This window comes from Molossus molossus, unplaced genomic scaffold, assembly GCF_014108415.1.
Source record: "Molossus molossus isolate mMolMol1 unplaced genomic scaffold, mMolMol1.p scaffold_m16_p_6, whole genome shotgun sequence".
In the NCBI taxonomy this organism is placed as follows: domain Eukaryota; kingdom Metazoa; phylum Chordata; class Mammalia; order Chiroptera; family Molossidae; genus Molossus; species Molossus molossus.
Window position 1 is genome coordinate 78,870,721 of NW_023425399.1, and position 23,463 is coordinate 78,894,183.

Below are 23,463 nucleotides of genomic sequence, written 5' to 3' on the forward strand. Positions count from 1 at the left end.
TTTATGCTTTTTCTCATTCATATCCTCAAGGTGAGATAATCAGAAACATTTGGTTTTGGGAATCAGCTAAACAACTTCTCTTTCTATCACTAGGATATGGTTCACTAGATAGTCTGGAAAAAAAAACTGCCGACATAGAAATGCTAGATAAAATCTAACAAATATCCTTTAAATGCCTGTCAGAACTTATAAGAAGTAAGGGAAATCCCCAGAGGCCAAAAACAGAAGGGATTTGAAAACCAAAGAAGGCATTTGCTGGTGCTTCCATGGAAGAGGTTGTCTAGACACAGGGAAAAGGCAAACTAAGAATAAGGCAATAGCCTAGAAACATCCTTACTGGGATGCTTGGTTTATGTCAGCTAGCACTCCATATCAGTGGTAAAGGGTAAGCTCTTCAATAAATGGTAATGGGCCTGGCCAGAGTGGCTCAGTTGATTGAACGTGGTCCTGTGCACTGAAAGGATGCCAGTTCGATTCCTAGTCAGGGCACATATGGAAGGCAACCAATTGAAGTTTTTCTCTCACACTGATATTTGTCTCTCTCTCTCTCTCCCCCTCTCTTTCCCTCCACATGTCCTCGAGTGAGGATAAAAATAAAAATAAATGATAATGGGACACTGATTATCCACTTGAAAAGAGAGAACACTGGACCTCTACTTCACACCATTAAAAAAACAATAAAACAACTCCAGATTAGTTGAGTTAAACATAAAACTTTTAGAAGACAATAAAGAAAAATAACTTTAAGACTTTAGGGGCAGAGATAGATTTCCTAAACAAGATAAAAAAAAGTAACAATAAGGAAAAAATTGATAATTCAACTACCTGAAAATGTAAATTTTTTAAAAAAATTTATATATTTTGTGTGAAGTCAAAGAGGCATATGACCCTTTAGCCAGCAATTCCACACCGAGAAACAGCTTACAGAAACTCTAGCATATGTGCATAAAAATAATCACATACAAAGGCATTGCTTGTGAGAACAAAAAATATTAGAGTAATCTAATATTCATCAACAGGAAAATGAATAAGTTGTGATTTATTCACACAGTAGTATACCAGCAAGGGAAAGAAAGCACTATAGTTACATAGATGTATCAACCTGGATATGTCTCAAAAACAGCTTACTGAGCAAAAGCTAAAACCAGTTGTGAGAGAATGTACACAATGTGCTGTTTATAGAAAGCTTAAAGACCTACAAAGCTAAATATAGTGTTTAAAAAATACAATGTTTGAAGTAAGATGGAAGAAAAGCAATTTTTGTTGCAAAATTCAGGATAGTGAGTACTTGTGTTGGGAGCTCTGGAGAGGAATTCACAAGAAACAGTAATGCTTTTGTAAAGCTGCATGGTGAGCATGTGTATGCTCACTTCTTTAGTCTCTAAACTGTACATGTAAGTTATCTGCACTTATTTATTATGTATTTCTTAACTGTAAATAAGACATGTAATGCAGGAAAAATTTAAGCATGCATACCTTGTCCTCATGAAGCACACTATGTGAAAAAAATTGAAAGCAAGCATAACTACAACATGTTGTGTTGTCTCTGGATGTGTACATATGTAGTAAAAATAGAAGGCAAAATCAGGACAGTTGGAAGAGAAGGAAATACAGGGGGCCTCAACTACAAGAGACACAACATATTTCTTAAGTAATGGATGATAATGCGTATTCACTGTAATATTCCCTTATCTAACAGAGGCAGATGTATATTTCCTTCATTACTAAACTCATCTTGAGGAAGATGACCAAGTGAATAAAGTAATGAAAGGCATGACAATCATTATTTGAAGTGAAATAATGATTAATTCTCTTAAGAAACAGATCTGGAGTTTACATGATAAGTTTTAAAAGACATTTGGAATCTAGTAATTTTCTACTTGATCTGGAAAAGGTTGTGATTGAAATAAAGGCTCTCCAAGTTTACCAAAAACTACTTAATCTACTAATATTCATTTTTCCTTAGGGTTTTTCATTCCAAGTATTCTCATGCTTTATATAATGAACTGAACACACACACACACACACACTTATATCCTTTGAGATTCCTTTAGAAAGAAATTGAACAATTACTTTATCATAATTCTACGTAAATTATCAGTGGTTATTGAAAGGTCATAAAAATGCTTAATCTGATTAAAATACAAATTTTTTCACTGTACTTTAATAAAGGGTTAAAAGGGTACATCGTGATATTTATATGATAGAAAACAGGTGACTAGACTTTTTTCTTTAAGATCTTGATTTTAAGAAGCATATATCAGAAATAAGCAACATGAATAAATATATGTAATAGTCTCATTGAAATAAATGTTTATATTATTACTTTTTAATAAATAATATATTCACATGGTACATAATTTTTAAAAAATTATACTTGTCCTGGCCGGTTTGGCTCAGCAATTAGAGCATTGGCCTGTGGTCCAGACATACCCAGGTTCGGTTCCCGCTAAGGGCATGTACCTCAGTTGAAATCTGTCCCTGGCCCTGGTTGGGTTGTGTGGGTGGCAACCACTTGATGTGTCCCTTTTACATCGATGTTTCTCTCTCTCTCTCCCTCCAACTCTATCTGAATAAAAAATGGAAAAATGTCCTTGAGTGAAGATAAAAATAAAATAATAAATAAATAAATAATTATACTCAAATATCCCATATCATTTTTCTTCCCCCGTAATTAAGTTCCTCCTCTTGGAGGCAACCCATGTCCTCAGTATGTTTCCACTAATATTTTCAGTATACTTCTATTGATATTTTATACATATACAAGCAAATTTGAATATACCTTTTAGTGCAAACATAACTATGTACTGTTCTGTATATATTTTATTTAAGTATTTGAAGATTTTCTAACAGGATCATTCTTTCCAATGTACAGATGTAATTATTAAATTACTAACCAGTCTTCTATTGATGAACATTACTGTTCATAGTGTTGCTATTACAAATAATCCTGCAGTAAATAAACATTTTTGTCATTTCACATATGTGGAAGTATATTTACAGGATAAATCACTATAGTTAGAATAGCAGTGTCAAAGGTATGTTATACAATTATATAAATTTGTGTTTCTCCTAACAATAAGTGAGGATCCCTACTCTACACCTTTCCCATTGTAGTTGTGCTGATTTTGTATAGTGTCAGCTCAGCTAACCTGGAACTATTTCCCTGAATTCTATTTCCTGTATGGTTCCTAGTTCAAATGAGCCACAAGAGAAGTTTGCACAAGATTTGAAAGGCAGAAGAGAAGCAGCTCAGTAGAGGTTACCAGGCACTGTAGCACCACATAAAGAATGCTGGTTTGCTGGCTCACGTTTTTGGTGTGGGGAGGGAGGTATCTAGGCCCACAGTTACTCCAGTTATTCCAGACATGCTGTATCTCTTTCTTCAGATTACTTAGGAACCAGGCTAGGTATGCATGCAGCTTCATGGCAAAGGAAACTAGCTTTTCCTGCGATCACCAGCATCATTAAGTTTGCAGATGGTGTAAGATACATGTGGGTAGTGTTTGTCCTCAAGGGTTACAGTTTGTTCTCACCTTTACCACTTAATATTCAGTTTTCCTTCCTGACTACCAGACTGACCTAAACATAGTGCAATCAGGCCCAAATACAGAGGCAACAGTCTTGCATAGACTTTTCCATAATAGGAAATTGCTTATCACAGTGGTTTTGCTTCTGTATTTGAACCCAACTAATATAATAATGATTCAAACCTTTTTTTTAATTTTTATTTTTTATTTTAGAGAGAAGAAGGGAGAGAAAGAGAGATGGAAACATCAGTGAGAGAGAACATCAGTTGGCCATGTCCTGCATGCCCTCAACTGGGGATTTGGCCCACAACCTGGGCATGTGTCCTGACTGGGAATCGAACCAGTAACCTCCTGGTGCATGGGTCGATGCTCAACCACTGAGCCACAATGGCGGGGCATGATTCAAACCTTTTTTTTTTTTTTTTTTACCAGTAAGTAAGTGAAATCTCAATACTTTTTACTTAAACATTTTTTTCCAATATTTGATTTGCATTTCTCTTATTATGAATGATGTTGAGCATCTTTATGTTTTTTTGTTTTGTTTTGTTTTATTTTGTTTTTGTTCCTCACCCGAGGATACTTTTCTATTTATCATCATAAGGTAGGAGGGAGGAAGAGAGAGAGATACAGAAAGAAACATCAATGTGATATAGCTACATCGACTGGTTGCCTCCCGCACGGTGGCTGGGGACTAACCACAACCGAGTTATGTGCCCTTGACCAGAATCAAACCTGCAACTCATTGTACCCTCTAACTGCTGAGCCAAACCAGCCAGGGTATCTTTATGGTTTTTTTAAAAGGCTTTTTGAATTTTCCTTCCACTGATTGTACATATCCTTTGCCTAATTTTTCCAATGGGTTTGGGGTATTTTTCTTATCAATTTGTAAGACATTTTTATATATTTGAAAAATTACCCTTGGCTTATGTATTAAGGCAATGCTAGCTACCATAATAGTTGAACACACACAACAGAAGTGAATTTCTCAATAACAAATCCTATTGCTGATAGAGAGCAGTCCTCAAAGCAAAAATGTAGGAACCTGAGTGATGTCAAAAGAATGACGGCATGAGAGACACCCTTAGTCTCTCTCCCAGAAATTTCAACAAGATTTTCAGCTATAACTAACTCAACAAAAGATTCCCTGCTCAATAAGCAGGCATGCCTGAGAGATAAATGCACTGAAGCATCTAAAGGTAGGTACTGGGAACAAACAGGGAAGGCAAGAAGAGAGGAGATCTCAGACAGCCATGGACATAACACTGCAGCTGGGACCTCACGGCAGGTTCGGCTGGGAGAGGGGAGGAAGATGGCTGTAGCTGGCACTTCTTTCCATGGCAAGATGCAGATAGTATTGGTGGTCACTTCTTCAGGAGTGAGCAGTGCAAACTGTGCAGCCAAGAGGCCTGGGCAAGGACACAATACAGGGGTTCTACCACAGTTGTTGACTGTTGGGCAGTCAGTGTTCCAAACAAAGAAATGGGGCCACGGAACCCTGCTGCTTTTTAAACTCCCAAAATTCACAGAACACATTTTCTGCAAACCCAAAGAACTGTTACCACAGAATCACTGTTTTCCTCTGTGACTGATGCCTGTTTGGGGTACATAGATGGGGGAGCCTGCAGAATCAGAGGTCACCATTACCGATAGGGCAAAACAAACCTCACCCTCCAGCATCATGGTTATACTAATGGCAGCCAAGGAGGTCAGCTTTGGGATTTCACAGTTTAAGAACTTGTGATTCAGCTCTGCCATTTGGCTCAGTGGTTGAGCATCAACCCATGCACTAAGAGGTCACCAGTTCGATTCCCAATCAGGTCTCAGGCCCAGATTGTGGGCCTAATCCCCAGTGGGGGGCATGAAGAAGGTGGCTAATCAATGTTTCTATCTCTCTCTCTCCTTCTCCCTTCCTCTCTCTCTAAAATCAATAAAGAAAAAATATTTAAAAATAAAATTAAAATAAAAACTTGTGATTCAGTGCCACCTGCTGGAAATTAGTAGAAAGACCTCTTCATAAAAATCTGCTAGAGAAGTGCCAATACATAGATGCCTAGACAGAGAAGGAGCCCAACAAATACCATGATCATATAGCCAAGGTAGCAAGACAGCTCAGAAAGAAAATACAAAGTCTCCAGAAAGTAAACTGGAACACATGGAAATATATGATATAAATAACAATTCAAGATTGCAATTCTGAAAATACTCAAAAAGATGCAAGAAAATATAGACAGGCAATTTAATGCGCTCAGAAAACAAATTAATGAAGAAAAAGAGTACTTTATCAAAGGGATTGAAACTTTAAAAAAGAACCAAACAGAAATCCTGGAGATGAAGCTTGCAATTACAGACGTCAGAGATGAGCTACTGAGCATAGGAAACAGAACTGACTAGATGGAGGAAAGAATTAGTGATATCAAAGATAGGAATCTAGAAATGATGCACAGGAAAGAAGAGAGAGACCTGAGCATTAAAGAAAAAAAGAAAAGAAAGATCTCTACAAGAATTATCTGACTCCAACAGAAAAAGCAATATAAGAATAATAGGCTGGTGTTACCCCAAAAAATTAAAAATTGAATTGCCATTTGACCCAGTGATCCCACTTCTAGGACTATACTCTAAGAAGCATGAAACACCAATAAGAAAGAATATATGTACCCCCATGTTCATAGCAGCACTATTTACAATAGCTAAGGTCTGGAAACAGCCCAAGTGTCCATCAGTAGATGAATGGATAAAAAAGCTGGGGTACATATACACAATGGAGTACTATGCAGCTGTAAGAAATAAAGATCTCTTATCCTTTAAGATGACATGTAGGAACCTGGAGAGTATTATGCTAAGTGAAATAAACCAAGCAGAGAAAGACAAATATCACATGATCTCACTTATATGTGGAATATAATGAACATAACAGTCTGAGGAACAGGGTAGACCCAGAGACATGGAAGTAGGGTATAGACTGACAATCCTCAGAAGACGGGGTGGGCAGAGGGGAAGGAAGAGATAAACTTATATGCACAGAACTTACATGCATGTACACATAACCAATGGACATGGGCAACAAAGCTGGGGATAGGGTGGGGGGATGGGGAGGAAGGTATCAATGGGGGAAAAAAGGAGAAACATCTGTAACAAAAATAAATTAATTTCAAAAAAATAAAATAAAATAATTAGCATACCTGAAAAAGAATGGAGGGAGAAAGGCACAGAGAGCCTATTCAAACAAATAGTGGATGAAAACTTCCCAAGCCTTTGAAAAGAACTATATTCTCCAATCCGAGAAGCAAGCAGAACACCTAGTTACTTTAATCCAAAGAGGCTCTCTCCAAGACTCACTGTATTAAAACTGTCAAAATAAATGACAAAGAAAAAATTCTCAAAGCAGCCAGGGAAAAGATGGAAGTAACCTACAAAGGAAAGTCCAACAGATTATCATTGCACTTCTCAGCAGAAACTCTAAAAACCAGAATAAAATGGAAACAAATAATCAAATAACTGAACAAAATTACCAGTAAAGAATAATATATCCAGCAAAGTTATTCTTTAAATATGAAGGAAAAATAAAGACTTCTCCAGACATACAGAAGCTGAAAGAATTTATCACAGAAAACCTCCAATACATCAAAGGATGTATTCTACCTGAAACAAAGAGCAAAAGGTCACAACACTACATGTAAGATCACTAAAAACTTACAGCAAAAACAAGAATAATTTATGACAACAAAAACATAAAAGGGGAGGAGTAAAGGCCTGACTGGCAAAGGAGGATGGAGATCAGATGTACACAAAAGAAAAATAACTACCGTATATATGCAACTTTGTTTTTCATAAACCTAATGGCAACCACACACAAAAACCCCCAAACTGAGACACATAGCTTAGAAAAAAAAGGAAACATGCACGGCTGGTGTGGCTCTGTGGATTGAGTGTTGTCCCTTGGACTGAGAGGTCTCGGTTCAATTCCCAGTCAGGGCACATTCCCGGGTTATGAGCTCCATCCCCACTGGGGGGCATGAAGGAGGGCAGCTGATCGATGTTTCTCTCTCACATCAATGTTTCTATCTCTCCCTTCCTCTCTAAAAAATCAATAGAAGCATTTTAAAAGAAGAAAAAAGAGGAAAAATATATTGAATAGCACCAAACAAAAACAATAGACAGAAACACAATGTAAAAGAACCAACAGAGGCACAGAGCTACAGAAAATAATGGATGAAATGGCTATAGGTAATCCTCATACATTAATAATTATCCTAAATGTAAATGGATTGAATTCACCAATAAAGAGGCACAGAGTAGCAGATTGGATCAATGAGATGCTGCCTTCAAGAGATACATCTAAGCTGCAAAAATAAAAGTAGATTCAAAGTAAAAGGGTGGAAAATGATTCTCCAAGCAAATAACATCCACAAAAAAGCAGGTGTAGCCACACTTACATCTGACAAATAGATTTAAAGATAACGAAGGTAACAAGAGACAAAGATGGACATTTTATAATGATAAAGGGGACACTTCATCAAGAAGACATAACACTTCATAACACACACACATTCAATCAGGGAGCACTGAAATATATAAAGCAACTACTCATAGAACTAAAGGGAGAAACATACCAAAACACAATCATAGTTGGGAATCTTAATACTCCATTGACAGCTCCAGATAGCTCATCCAAACAGAAAAACAATAAAGTAATATTGGCCTTAAATGACACATTAGACCAAATGGACATAATTGACATTTACAGAATCCTTCATCCCAGAACATCAGGTTATACATTCTTCTCCAGTGCAGTTGGAACATTCTCAAGGATAGACCATATGTTGAGTTACAAAACTAACCTCAACAAATTCAAGAAGACTGAAATTATACCAAGCATATTCTCTGACCACATGCCTTGAAATTAGACATCATCTACCAAAAGGAAGTAAAGCAATTCATAAATATGTGCAGATTAAACAACATACTACTAAAAATGACAGGGTCAAAGAAGAATAAAACATGAGATCAAAAGATATATAAAGACAAATGAGAATGACAATACAACATATCAAAAATTCTGGGATGCAGGGAGAGCAATAATAAGGGGAAAGTTTATATCATTACAGTCCTATCTCAATAAACAAAAGAACTCTCAAGTAAACAACCTAACATTACATCTTAAAGAACTAGAACAAGAACAAAAGCAGCCCAATGTCAGCAGAAGAAAGAAAATAATAAAAATTAGAGCAGAATTGATTTTGATGAATTCACATTATGTATATCTAAGAATTGTCCCAAAATTACCTGTACAGAGATGTCGATATAAACAAATTGATAAATTGTGTAAACACTAAAATTTTTAAATATTGTTTAAATTGTATTTGCAATAAACAGACTGGTTGGCCATTACTCCCCCCCCCCCCCCCCCCCAATGAAAACGCGGTGCAAGTTCAGATCTCTTATTTAAATTTAGGAAGGTCTAAATTTTCAAAATGCAGTAGTTATCAAAATGTGATCTAGTGTAAGGAAATCAAATGTGATCTAGTGTAAGGACAAACCTTTGAGAACCTAGGTGTGTTAATCTTATGTATATAGTGTAAAAATGCCCCCTGTACTGTTAGAAGTCAACAATTCCAGTATGAATTGTTGGCAAAGAGTGCTACACCGTTTCAATGAAACAATGTACATTTTAACTGAACTAAAATAAATACATGCTTAATCCTGAAAAGAAAAGAAAAAAAAATTAGAGCAGAATTGAACAAAATAGAGAACAAAAAGACTATACATAAAATTAATACAACAAAGAGCTGGTTATTTGAAAAGATTAATAAAATGGACAAACCTGGCTAGAGTCACTAAAGAAAAAGGAGAAAAGATCCATACAAACAAAATCAGAAATCAAAGAGGAGAAGTTACCACACATATCACAGATATACGAAGGATCATACTAGAATACTATAAAGGACTATATGCCACCAATTAAGTAAACTAGAAGAAATGGATACATTCCTAGAAGTATATAACCTTCCTAAACTAAATCATAATGAACTGGAAAATCTAAATAGATCCATCTGCAATGAGGAAATTGAAATAACTATTAAAAACCTCCCCAAAAATAAAAGTCCAGGAACAGATGGCTTCACCAGTGAATTCTAGCAAACATTCAAAGATTTGAAACCTATCCTTCTCAAATTCTTCCAAGAAACAAAAAGAGGCAATACTTACTAACACATTTTATGAAGCCAACATAACCCTGATACCAAAACCTGGCAAGAATAACACAAAAAAAGAAAACTATGGGCCAATGTCTCTGATGAACACAGATGTAAAAATCCTAAACAAAATATAAGCAAATCGAATATAACAATACATTAAGAAAATAATGCATCACAATCAAGTAGGGTTCATTACAGGGGCACAAGTTTGGTTCTACATACACAAATCAATCAATGTAATATACCACATTAACAAAAGAAAGAATAAAAATCATATGATCTTATCAATAGATGAAGAAAAAGCTTTTGATAAGATGCAACATCCATTTATGATTAAAACATTTAATATAATAGGAATAGAAAGAAAGAACCTCAACATAATAAAGGCCATATATGACAAACCCTTAGCTAATGCCATACTCAATGGCAAAAAACTGAAAGCTTTTCCTCTAAAACCAGGAAGACAAGGATGCCCACTCTCACCACTCTTATTCAACATAGTTCTAGGCGTCCTACCCAGAGCAATAAGGCAAGAGAAATAAATAAAAGGCTTCCAAAGTTGGAAAGGAAGAAGTAAAATTGTCACTTTTTGAAGATGACATGATTCTGCATATAGAAAATCCTAAAGACTTCACCAAAAAATTATTAGAAACAATAAACAAATACAGTAAAGTTGCAGGACAAAAAAAAATCAATGTACAAAAATCCACTGTTTTCCTGTATACTAACAATGAATATGGAAGGAGACATGAAAAAAACAATTTCTTTTGCAATTGCAACAGAAATAATAAAATACCTAGGAATAAACTTAACAAAGGATGTGAAAAACCTATATACTAAAAACTACAAAGTGTTAGTAAAAGAGATTAAACATAACACAACAAAATGGAAAGATATTCAGTGTTCATTGACTGGAAGAATCGACATAGTTAAAATAGACATATTACCCAAAGCAATACACACATTTAATGCAATCATCATGTTTTAAAGAAATAAAGCAAAAAACCATCAGAATTGTATGGAACCACAAAAGACCCTGAATAGCCAAAGCAATTCTAAGAAAAAAGAACAAAGCTAGAGATATCACACTACCTGACTTCAAATTTTACTACAGAGCTATGATCACAGACACACAGATCAATGGAACAGAACTAGGAGACCAGATATAAACCACATTTTTATGAGCAGATAATTTTTAACAAAGGAGCCAGAAACATAAAATGGAGAAAAGAAAGCCTTTTCAGTAAATGGTGCTGGGAAAATGGGAGAGCCAAATGCAAAAAAATTGAACTAGATTACAATTTGTCCCCTTGTACAAGAATTAATTCAAAATGGATCAAAGATCTAAACAGAAGATCTGAAACAATAAATTACATGGAAGAAAACATGGGAACTAAACTTATGAACCTTGGCGGTAGAAAACATATTATGAATTTGACCCCAAAGGCAAGGGAAGTAAAGGCAAAAATAAATGAATGGGACTATATCAAACTAAAAAGCTTCTACACAGTAAAAGAAACCAACAACAAAACAAAGAGGCAACTGACCAAATAGGAGAAGATATTTGAAAACAACAGTTCCAACAAAGGTTTAATATCCAAAATATATAAAAAGTTCATAAAACTCGACACCAAACAAGCAAACAATCCAATTGAAAAATGGGCAGAGAACCTGAATAGATATCTCTCCCAAGAAGACATAAAAAAACTAACAAATAGCCCTGGCTGCTTTGGCTCAGCAGTTAGAGCTTCGGCCTGCGGTCCAGAGAGACCCAGGTTCGGTTCCCGCTAAGGGCACGTACCTCGGTTGCAGTTTGTCCCCGGCCCTGGTGGGGTCGTGTGGGTGGCAGCCACTCAATGTGTCCCTTTTACGTCGAAGTTTCTCTCTCTCTCTCTCTCTCTCTTTCTCTCTCTCTCCCTCCCTCCCTCGATGTTTCTCTCTCTCTCTTTCTCTCTCTCTCCCTCCCTCCCTCCCACTCTATCTGAACAAAATATTGAAAAATGTCCTCGGGTAAGGATTAAAAAAACAAAAAACCAACAAATATATGAAAAGATATTCAATCTCATTTAACTATTAGGGAAATGCAAATCAAAACCACAATGAGATAACACCTCACACCTGTTAGAATGGCCATTATCAACTAGACAAGTAATAACAAATGTTGGAGAGGTTGTGGAGAAAGGAGAACCCTCATTTATTGCTGATGGGAATGTAGACTGGTACAACCACCATGGAAAAGTCTGGCGGTTTCTCAAAAAATTAAGAATATAGTTAACATATACTCCAGCTATCCCTCTTCTGGGTATCTACCTGAAAAACTTGAAAACATGTATTTGCAAAGATATTTGCACCCCCTACGTTCATTGCAGAATTATTCACGGTGGCCAACACATGGAGACAACCAGTTTCCTTTGATAGAGGACTGGATAAAGAAGATGTGTGCCCTGGCTGGTTTGGCTCAGCAGTTAGAGTGTCAGCCTGCAGCCCAGAGAGACCCGGGTTCGATTCTCACTAAGGGCACATACCTTGGTTGCAGTTTGTCCCCGGCCCTGGTTGGGTCGTGCGGGTGGCAACCACTCGAGTCGGTGTTTCTCTCTCTCTCTCCCTCTCCCTCCCACTCTATCTGAACAAAAAACAGAAAGGTGTCCTCGGGTGAGGATTTAAAAAAAAAAAAAGAAGATGTGGTACATATACACAATGGAATACTACTCAGCCATAAGAAAAGATGAAATACTGCCATTTGTGACAATATGGATGGACCTTGAGAATATTATGCTAAGTGAAATAAGGCAGTCAGGAAAAAGCTAAGAATCATATGATTTTACTCATATGTAGGATATAAAACTGAAACTCATGGACACAGACAGCAGTGTGGTGGTTGCCACAGGGAAGAGGGTGAGAGAAGAGGGTGAGGGAAGGGGGGAGGAGGCCTAATATATGGTGACAGATGATGGTTTGACTTTGGGTGGTAGACACACAGTGCAACATATAGACCTTGTATCATAGAAACGTACACCTGAAACCTATATGATCCTATTAATCAATGTCACTACATTTAATTAAATTTTTTTTTAAATTTAGGAACCAAGAATCCTCCCATTTTGTGGCTCTGCCATGTTCAACATTTTCAAACACTCTCAAGATTTCAATGTCTACCTGCATTACATTACCAAATGGAGAAAGAGCTTTTATTGGCTTAATTGTGATTAAAAAAAAATCAGTCAACTCAAAATAGAAGGAAACTACCTTAACATGATAAAGGGCATTTATGAAGACTCATACTCAACAGTGAAAGCCTGAACAGTTTGCCTCTAAGATCAGGGACAAGACAAGGATGCCTACTTTTGCCACTTTTATTCACCATAGTACCAGAAGTCCTAGCCAGAGCATTTAGGCAAGTAAAAGATATAAAATGCATCCAAATTTGAAAGTAAAAAGTACAATTACCTCTGTTCATAGATATTTATTTATTAGTTCTAACAGTTTTTAAAAATAAAATATTTAGAAAACAATGTTGCAGGATAAAAAAATCAACACAAAATTTAGTTGTTTTATACACTAACAATGAACAATCCAGAAAGAAAATTAAGAAATTCCATTTACAATAACATCACAAAGAATAAAATACTTAGGAATAAACATCCAAGGAGGTGCAAGACTTGTACACTGAAAACTACAAAACATTTCTGAAAGAAATAAAGAAGACACCAATTAAGGGAAAGATACCCCGTGTTCATGGATTGGAAGACTTAATATTGTTAAGATGTCAATGCTATCCAAAGCAATTCCTTTCAAAATCCTAATGATGTCTTTTACAGAAATAGAAAAATCCATCCTAATCTGAAAATTAAAGAAAAAGTGCTAACTGTGCTTCTCTGTTTCTCTGTGAAAGAAAGTTAATTTATGTAAGGTAAATTAGTGCTTCTCATACTTTAATGTATATATGAATCTCTGTTAAAATACAGGTTCTGATCCAATAGGTTTAGGATGGAGCCTGAACCTTTTCCGTCAAGCTCCCAGGTGATGACTAGGATGGATGCACTAACACCACTTAGGAACATGTTAGATCTTATTAGCTAAGTATTGTGGACTCTGAGAAAGAAGTTACCTACTAAAAAGGGCTCCTGGTGGCTAACTGGGCTCAAATTAAACAACAGGACACAGCAGCCATTTCTACACAGGGGCCTCTCACGTAAACTGCACTTCAGAGAGAAGCCTGCACTGAACTCCCTGCCTATACTGTGTTTCTGCCATCTGAGCCAGTGTTTATAACAGAGTTCCTGGAATCCTATTTCAACCAATAGGACTGAGGCCTTCCCCATCCAATCAGAGCCATGTAGCTATATCCTCATCAGCTTTTTCACTGAACAATCAGAGTGGCTCTGTTCTGACCAATCAGGACAGTGCCTTCTGGAACAATCAAACAAACTTCAAGAATTTGGAGCTCTCATTTGCATGAGGACAGACCAATTAGGAACCAGGGGCAGGGACTTCTTGTCTATATAAGTCAGCTACCCTCTAGCTCTGAAAGAGCACTTTCCATTTCCATCAAAGATTAAAGACTTAGCCCTGCCAATGTGGCTCAGTGGTTGAGCACTGACCCATGCACCAAGAGGTCGCCAGTTCCATTCCCAGTCAGGACACATGCTTAGGTTGTGGGCCCAATTCCCAGTGGGGGGCATGCAGGAAGCGGCCAATCGATGTTCTTTCTCATTGATGTTTCTCTCTCTCCCCCCTCTCCCTTCCTCTCTCTCTCGAATCAATAAAGGAAAAAAAAAACATTTAAGAAAAAAAAAGATTAAAGATTTAATTCTCTAGCTGGAGCTGAAACACTAAAGATGAAACACCAAGGATGTCTCCTAAGAGCAGAGAAGACCAGTGCAGGACAGGGCAGAGCAGACACAGCAGGGAGAAGAGCTGTCTAGCAAGAGAGGAACCTGGCCCCAGGGCTGCCACACTGTATGACAATTGAGCTGCTTCATTGTTTTTTAACTTTTATTTATTGATTTTGAGGGAGGGAAAGAGAGAAAAACATTGATTTGTTGTTTCACTTACTTATGCACTCATTGGTTGTTTCTTGTATGATGTGCTCTGATTGGGAACTGAACCAACAACCTTTGCATATTGGGATGGCGCTTTAGCCAACTGAGTTACCTGGTCAGGGACACAATTGAACTGTTTTGCACTGAATAAAGTTTCCTTTTATCACCACACTCTAAATTGGGGATTCCTGTTGGCAATGAATTAGCACCAAAAACCATTGGTTGACAGTATTTAGAAGAAATCTACTTGTAATCCCTACTATGGCCTATGTGATTTCCACCCCTGCCCCTTTGCTTTATCTCCTGCCATTCCAGCCATATCTGCCCTACCTCTTATAACCACAATGGTCTCCCTGCTATTCCTCAAATACATTAAGCAGGCTCCTACCTAGGGTCTTGGCACTAATTGTGTCTGTCCTCTGCGTAAGGGATATAAAGAAGACTCTACTAGGAAGAAAACAGAAACTTAATGGAGGATATTTGTTGAGGAGGAGGTCCAAAAAGACTTCTTTGGGGAAAGCTCTTCCTCCACCTTTTTGCCGGGGAAGAGGAGCATGGATGGCATCACAAGAGGACTAGTGCTGGAAGAGGGAAATAGACAGAAGTGATACCAAATAGGGGTCATGACTTCTTGGGTTTTATTCTTGAGGCACTAGGGGAAGGGAGGGTGGAAGGAATGAGGGGAGCCATGGAAAGTTTTAAGTATGGAAGAAACCTCACCTTTTTGTTTTAGAGATGCAAGCATCAAACAATTAAACCACTCAAGGAAATATATTGAGAACAAGACAAGGAGGTATATTATTTTTATTCAACCTTTTTATGGAGATTATATCTAATCAATGCAATAATGCTATAAAAACTCATGATCTATAAATTAATTTATTCAGTCTACAAAATTTGTTAAACACTGACTATGAGCCAGGCACTGCTTCATGCTATAGGGATATAGCACTGAAACACAAAACGATTCCTGTCTTCATATAACATCATTTTAGAAGAGACAAATTGAAATCGTGCTCATCTCTCAGCATTTCACCCAGCTAAACACCTCTATCTTGGCTTCCTGACTTTACCTCTTTTGATATTTTTTCACCCTGACTTCGTGGCTTACTCTTTTGGGGTTGTTTTCTCCTGCCTTTCCAGGCTCTTCCCTTTATTGGTTTCTTTTTCTTTGCCACCACTAAATGCTGAGGTTTGATATGGGTTCTTCTCTCTTTACTGCACCTTCTCTCCCTTGGAGATAACATCCAGTCTCATTAGTTCAAGTATAATCTACACTGTGTCAGGAAGTGCAGGTAGAAAGGTGATATACATCCTAGCCTGAGTTTCACTTTCAAGTTCCATTTGATCTTTCTTGAACTTGAACTCTTGATCATTCCTCTCAGAGTTGCTCCATTTCCAATCTTTCCCATCACTGTGAATGTAACCACCATCCACTCAAATTTCTCAAGCTAAAAATTCAGCCATGGACGGTTTGGCTCAGTGTTAGAACAGCAGTTCTCAACCTGTGAGTCGTGACCCCTTTGGGGGTCAAACAACCCTTTCACAGGGGTCGCCTAATACCATCAGAAAACACTTATTTCTGATGGTCTTAGGAACCGAGACATTGCTCCTCTATCCATCTCCAGGCGGGTCTGCCCACATGCAGATACACCCACATACAACATGAGGAACTGTATTAAAGGGTCGTAGCATTAGGAAGGTTGAGAACCACTGGGTTAGAGCATCAGCCCATGGACCAGAGAGTCTGGGTTCGGTTCCTGCTAAGGGCACGTACCTTGGTTGCAGTTCGTCCCTGGGCCCAATTGGGGTCGTGCGGATGGCAACCAGTTGATGTGTCTTTCTCACATCGATGTTTCTCTCTCTCTCTCTCTTTCTCCCTCTCTCCTTCCTGCTCTAGCTGAAGATAAATGCAAAAGTGTCCTCAGGTGAGGATTAAAAAAAGAAATTCAAGAGTCACTTTTAACATTTTTCACTCCCTCCGCTACTTTATTCCATCTACCACTAAGAGTCATAGATATTTTTACTTCCAAAATATACTTTAATTCTGTTTACTACTGCCACCCTATTTCCGTCTCCACTTCCTCCACCCTATATCAAGCCACCTTCATCTCTCACCTGACCGATTACAACAGCCATCTAATTAGTTTGTTTCCTCTTTTGCCCTCCTCAAGTCCATTCTCCATATAATAACTAGAATGATTTTTTTTGAAATGTAAAACTCAAAAAAGAATGTAAGTTACTCAGATACATCAAATGAATATAAGAGACAACTTAAAGGAAATCCTACTGTCCAAATCTGGGACAATTTGAGAATCAAAATAAATTATAATAATAGCTGACCATAATTCATTAACTACAAAAGAATGCATGAATTCACATGCTAGAAATGGGAAAACGTCTTCTGGTAGAATGTCAAACAACAATGTAGAAGAAATGGTGATGTAGAAAAAAATACCATTTTTCAGCCATCATATTAATAATAGATTCAGCCAAGAATCATTAATGGATACAAAAATTAATAGGTCAAAGGTTGATGAAGAACAGGTTATTTACATACTCTCAAAATATATCCCACATACTGCATATTAATTATAAAGAGGAAAAAGAATAACTTTACAGTATGAAACCTGACAGATACCATCATAAACAAGTGACCAAATTTAAATTGTAAACAATAATAACACAAACTTACATCATGTGTTTCTTAATGTAATACAGAAGACATACCATCGCTCATGCAGTTTCCCTGTCAAAATGCATAACTGGAATTAATCATGAGAAGACAACAGACAAACATAAATTGAGGACTCTACAAAGTAAATGGTCTGTTCTCTTAAAAAAAAAATGGTACTATGGAAAACAAAGAAAGGCCGAGGAACTGTTCTAGATTAAAGGAAACTAAAGAGATAAAAACTATATACAATGAATGATTCTGGGTTAGATCCTGGACTAGGAAAAAACTGCAATAAAGAACATTATTAGAACAACTGGTAAAAATTGAAAATGATCTGTTGATTAAGCTCTGTTGCCTAAATAATTGCATCAATGTTAAATTTTGTTCATTGTATTGTGGTTGTGTAAGTGCCATGTCCTTGATTAGAGGAAATATAAATTGACATATTTAGGGGTAAAGGGTCATGTCTGCAACTTGAGAGTAGTGCAGGAAAAAAAGTGTATATACAGTCGATTCTCATTTTTGTGGTAATTATGTTCTATTAAGTCACCAGAATGAAATGAGTAAATACTCAACAATTGCTTGCAGGGGGATTACAGGGTTAGGATCCGATAAGCCTCTAGTCTTATTTTTTTCCCACCCATCAATACATAACCTGGTTTTATGTGTGTTTCTGTTGAAAGACACCTTATTTAACATATACAGTTGACTCATTAACCAACAGCACTATAACTCATGCCCAAATAAAGCTTATCTAATACATTTTCTCTGTAAGGCACGTCATAGCCTTCTTGTGCTTAGGAACACTAAACAATACTTCAGCACTATACCTGGGGTTCATTTAAAACAGCAAAATCACCAACAAAAAGCACAAAAATATAAAAAATGTGGCACTAAATAAATAGCAAAAAGGACACTTGCTTACAGTATGAGAGCTAAAACAAGAACGTAGAGTGCCACCTTGTTCAACCTCAGCTGGAAATTTAAATTTCTAGCGGCTCAAATTTTTTGCTGCTCTGTACATATCTGCGAAAGACCTTGAAAGCACCGTGAGCATTGATTTTGGGGGTACAAGTACATTTTAACAAGTAGGTGAATATGCAAATATGAAATCTGCAAATAACGATGACTGAATGTGTATGTATACATACACACATATACAGAAAGAGAGAAAGAGCAAATGATAAACAAATCAAAATGTTAACATTGATGAATCTAGATGAAGGTGATACGGGACTTGTCGGTATTACTTCTTGCAACTCTTCTCTAAGTTTGAAACTATTTCCAAATAAAATATTGAAAAATATAAATAAATTTATTTTACTCCTCTGCTTAAAACATTTCAATTGCTTGCATTTGAATGTCACACAAGAACCTGAGGGGGTCAGGCCCCTGTCTGCCTCTCCAACAGTTTTTCAGGCCACTTTTCCTCCACTTCACTTTGCACCAGTGTCATGGACATTCTTTTAATTCCTGGAGCACTTCCCTAGTTCCCTAGCTAAATTAGATCCTATCCATTACCCTCTTTTAAAGCACCTTGTCCTGCCCTGACCGGTTTGGCTCAGCGGTTAGAGGGTAGGCCTGCGGCCCAGAGAGACTGGGTTCAGTTCCCACTAAGGTCACGTACTTCAGTTGCTGTTTGTCCCCAGCCCTGGTTGGGTTGTGCGGGTGGCAACCACTTGATGTGTCTCTTTCACATCGATGTTTCTCTCTTTCTCTCTCCCTCCCACTCTGTCTGAACAAAATATGGAAAAATGTCCTCGGGTGAGGATTAAAAAAAAAGCAAACTGAACAAAATATGGAGAAATGTCCTCGGGTGAGGATTAAAAAAAAAAAGCAAATAAATAAAGCACCTTATTATGTATGCAAACAATGATGTGGTCTTATTTATTAAATACCAAGCATAAAATGATAATTATGAGGACATTTTAGAAATATGAAATTATGCAAGTGACTCGATTTAAATGTTTAGGCATGGAAAACTATTTAGGTAAAGGTCTAAATTATATGCAAAATCTGACATATACTTCATATAGTAGCAAACATATAAGGGGCAAGGATTTGAAAGCAATATGCAAAAATGAGAATTCAGCCAGAATGATGAAATTATAATTAAAAATAGAAATTATTGTCTTTTTAGGTTCCTTTCAGTAAAAAAAGAAAAAATAATCCTAAACCAAAGAATGATGATACAAATTACCATTAAGAACATTCTGAATAAACATCTTTCTAATTGTAGACTAGAGAACAGAATGAAGGACAAACAAGGCTGGAGGCATGAAGGAGGACCAGTCAGCATAATTTAAGTAAGCTCACTTGGATATGAACTAAAAGTGTGACAGTGGGAATGAGAGAAGTGAATGGACTCCAGAGATGTCAGAAGATGATGCTAGGATTGACAGGATCTAATGACTATTGAAGTAGGGGTTTAAAAAGAGAGAACATTCAAGGTCAATTCCTAATTTTACATCTTGTGCAACTGGAAGGAGGTTAACGGACTCAATGAAATAGGGACAATGGGAGAAAAAGCAGGTTATAAGATGGGACAGTAAGTTTAGATTGAACCTGTGGGACATCCAGGTGTAAATAGTAGGCAGTTGTCCACATAGGTCTGGAGGCCAGGAGAGAATTCTGGGCCCAAGATAGACAGATATGGAACTCATAATCATATAGATAGAAATTAAGCTGTAACTGAGATATGGATTAGATTAGGACTCTGGCCTCTTTCTCATTTAAACTCCTTTTCACCATAATCATACTGAGTTCCATGGCATTAAAAAATACCATCTATATGTTGTGAATATAAGTATGTATGTATGTATTTAGCCTGGACCTCTTCCTTGAACTCTGGGTTTGCATACCCAGCTTCCTGTTCCAAACTCTATTTGTGTATCAGTAAGCATTTCAAATTAAAATATCTCAAAGTGAGCACTTAATTTCCCAACCCTCACAGTAGTTATCCCTATTCCAACTGACAGCAACTCATACTTCCAGTTTGCCAGAAACCTTTGAGTCACCCTTACTTTCTCTCTTATACCTCACACTCGCTCTATCAGAAAAATCTACTGGATCTACCGTCAAAATATTCCCAAAATTTGTTCACTTTTTAACCACTTCCAATGATATTACCTTAGGCTAAGGCTCTAAGTCATCATCTCTCACCTGGAGTTTTCAGTAGTTTCCTTAAGTAGTCTCTCTACAATTATCCTTGCTCTTTTGGTCTATTCAAACAGCAGCCAGAGTGAAGTTTTAAAGATATAAGTCAGATTTGCTGCCCCAAAGCTCCCAGGGCCTTTCCATCTCACTCGGGGTTAAAGCTAAGGGACTTACACATGCCCAGCTGGTGTGGCTCAGTGGTTGAGGTCACTGGTTTGATTCCCGGTCAGGGCACTTGCCCAGGATGTGGGCCCAATCCCCAGTGGGGTGCATGCAGGAGGTGGCCAATCGATGTCCTCTCTCATCGATGTTTCTATCTCTCTCTCCCTCTCTCTCTCCCTTCCTCTCTTAGAGTCAAAACAAAAACAAACAAACAAAAAACAAAGAATTAAATAAAAAAACAACTGACACAGGGCCCAATATAATTTTGCTGTCTTCTCTTTCTTCCCTCCTCAACACACCTATAGTTATGCCCTTGGTTTATTTTCTTTTGCATGACATTTATCACCATCTAATATAATTTACTTTTTCATTTTGTCTTTTTCCACTGGAATGTATGCTTCACAAGGACAGGGATTTTTGTCTTTTTTTTTTTTTTATTGATATATTCTCTATAGCCAAGCACATAGTAAGCATTCAATAGACATTTGTTATGTGAATGAATAACTGAAGGGAGGTGTGGAAGAAGGGCGTCTAATAATATATAATTTAAGAAAATGAGTGCTATAATAGACAATGCAAGTATAAAATTCTATGGTTGCAGAACCCTCTAGAAATAAAAGATTATTTCTGGAACTATGGCTTCTTGAGCACTCATTACTTTTTCTACACATAATATGAAATAAAAGGAAGTGAATACTCACACTTTTAGAAAATGGCCCATCATCCTAGGTTAAGGCAGTGTTTATAGTTAGCTTCTGTTTAGCATACCTTGAGCAGGCTAATATACTGCCCAGCTTCATGAAGTTCAGTGAGGTTTCTTGGGTGCTATGAAGGAGAGACTAGGGAACTTGGCTGTACTTACAGAAATGTTTCTAAGAATACATATTTTAAGAGAAAAACATAATGTTTTATTATGAAAATATTATTCATTCATTGTAGAAAAATTAGAAAATACAGAGAAATAAAAAGAAAATGATCACTTAGAATGCCTCCAAACAGAGGTGTTCTTTGTTAATAGTTTGGTATATAATCTAGATTTTCTTATGAACATATATTTACTTGCTTATTGGATAAAAGTTTTTTTTTATTTACCAAAAAAATGAAATTATACTTTACATGCTATTTTATTTTGTTGTTGTTGTTGTTGTTGTTGTTAACCCTCACCTAAGGATATTTTTCCACTGACTTTTAGATAGAGTAGAAGGGACGGGGGGGGGGGGGAGAGAGAGAGAAACATCGATATGAGAGCGACACATCCACTGGTTGCTTCCCGAATGACCCCAACTGTGGCCAGGATCAAACCTGAAACCCAGGAAAGCGTCTTGACTGGGAATCGAATCTATGACCCTTCAGTCTGTGGGTAGACACACTAACCACTGAGCCAAACTGGCCAGGGCTACATACTATTTTATAACCTCCTTTTTTATTTAACAATATATACCATAATCATTTTTCCATGTCAATAAATGTACCTCTACATTCCTGCTATTTATTTATTTATTTATTTATTTATTTATTTATTTTAAATCCTCATCTGAGGACATTTTTCCATTTTTTGTACAGACAGAGTAGGAGGGAGAGAGAGGAAGAGAGAGAGAGGGAAACATCGATGTGAAAGGGACACATCGAGTGGCTGCCACCCGCATGACCAACCAGGGCCGGGGACAAACTGCAACCGAGGTACGTGCCCTTAGCGGGAACCGAACCCGGGTCTCTCCGGACCGCAGGCGGACGCTCTAACCGCTGAGCCAAACTGGCCAGGGCCATTCCTGCTATTTATAAGCAACGGAACCGAACCCGGGTCTCTCCGGACCGCAGGCGGACGCTCTAACCGCTGAGCCAAACTGGCCAGGGCCATTCCTGCTATTTATAAGCAACCCAGTCTATGGTAAATCTTAATGACTGATTAATATTCCATAGTGTGAATAGATCTCTTATGTGAAGATTGGTTGGTATCTACTTTTCCTAGAAGAATTACTTTTTTTTTTTTTTTTTATCCTCACACGAGGACATTTTCCCATTTTTTTGTTCAGATAGAGTGGGAGGGAGAGAGAGGAACAGAGAGAGAGAGAGAAACATCAATGTGAAAGGAACACATCGAGTGGCTGCCACCCGCATGACCAACCAGGGCCGGGGACAAACTGCAATCGAGGTACGCGCCCTTAGCGGGAACTGAACCCAGGTCTCTCAGGACCGCAGGTCGACGCTCTAACCACTGAGCCAAACCGGCCAGGGCCTAGAAGAATTACTTTTTTTTTTTTTTTTTTTCCTCACCCGAGGATATTTTTTCATTTTTTGTACAGATAGAGCGGGAGGGAGAGAGAGGAACAGAGAGAGAGAGAAACATCGATGTGAAGGGACACATCGAGTGGCCGCCACCCGCACGACCAACCAGGGCCGGGGACAAACTGCAACCGAAGTACGTGCCCTTAGCGGGAACTGAACCCAGGTCTCTCAGGACCGCAGGTCGATGCTCTAACCGCTGAGCCAAACCGGCCAGGGCCTAGAAGAATTACTTTTAAACACTAAAACATTTAAAGTGTCTCAGTCTTCATTAAATCTTTAATGAAGTCATCAAAATGGTTTCACATTGTATACATATATTAGTCATTATGTTGTACACCTGAAACTAACATGTCAATTATATATCAATAAAAAAGATAAAATATATGATAAAAATATGAAAATGTAAAAATGGAATA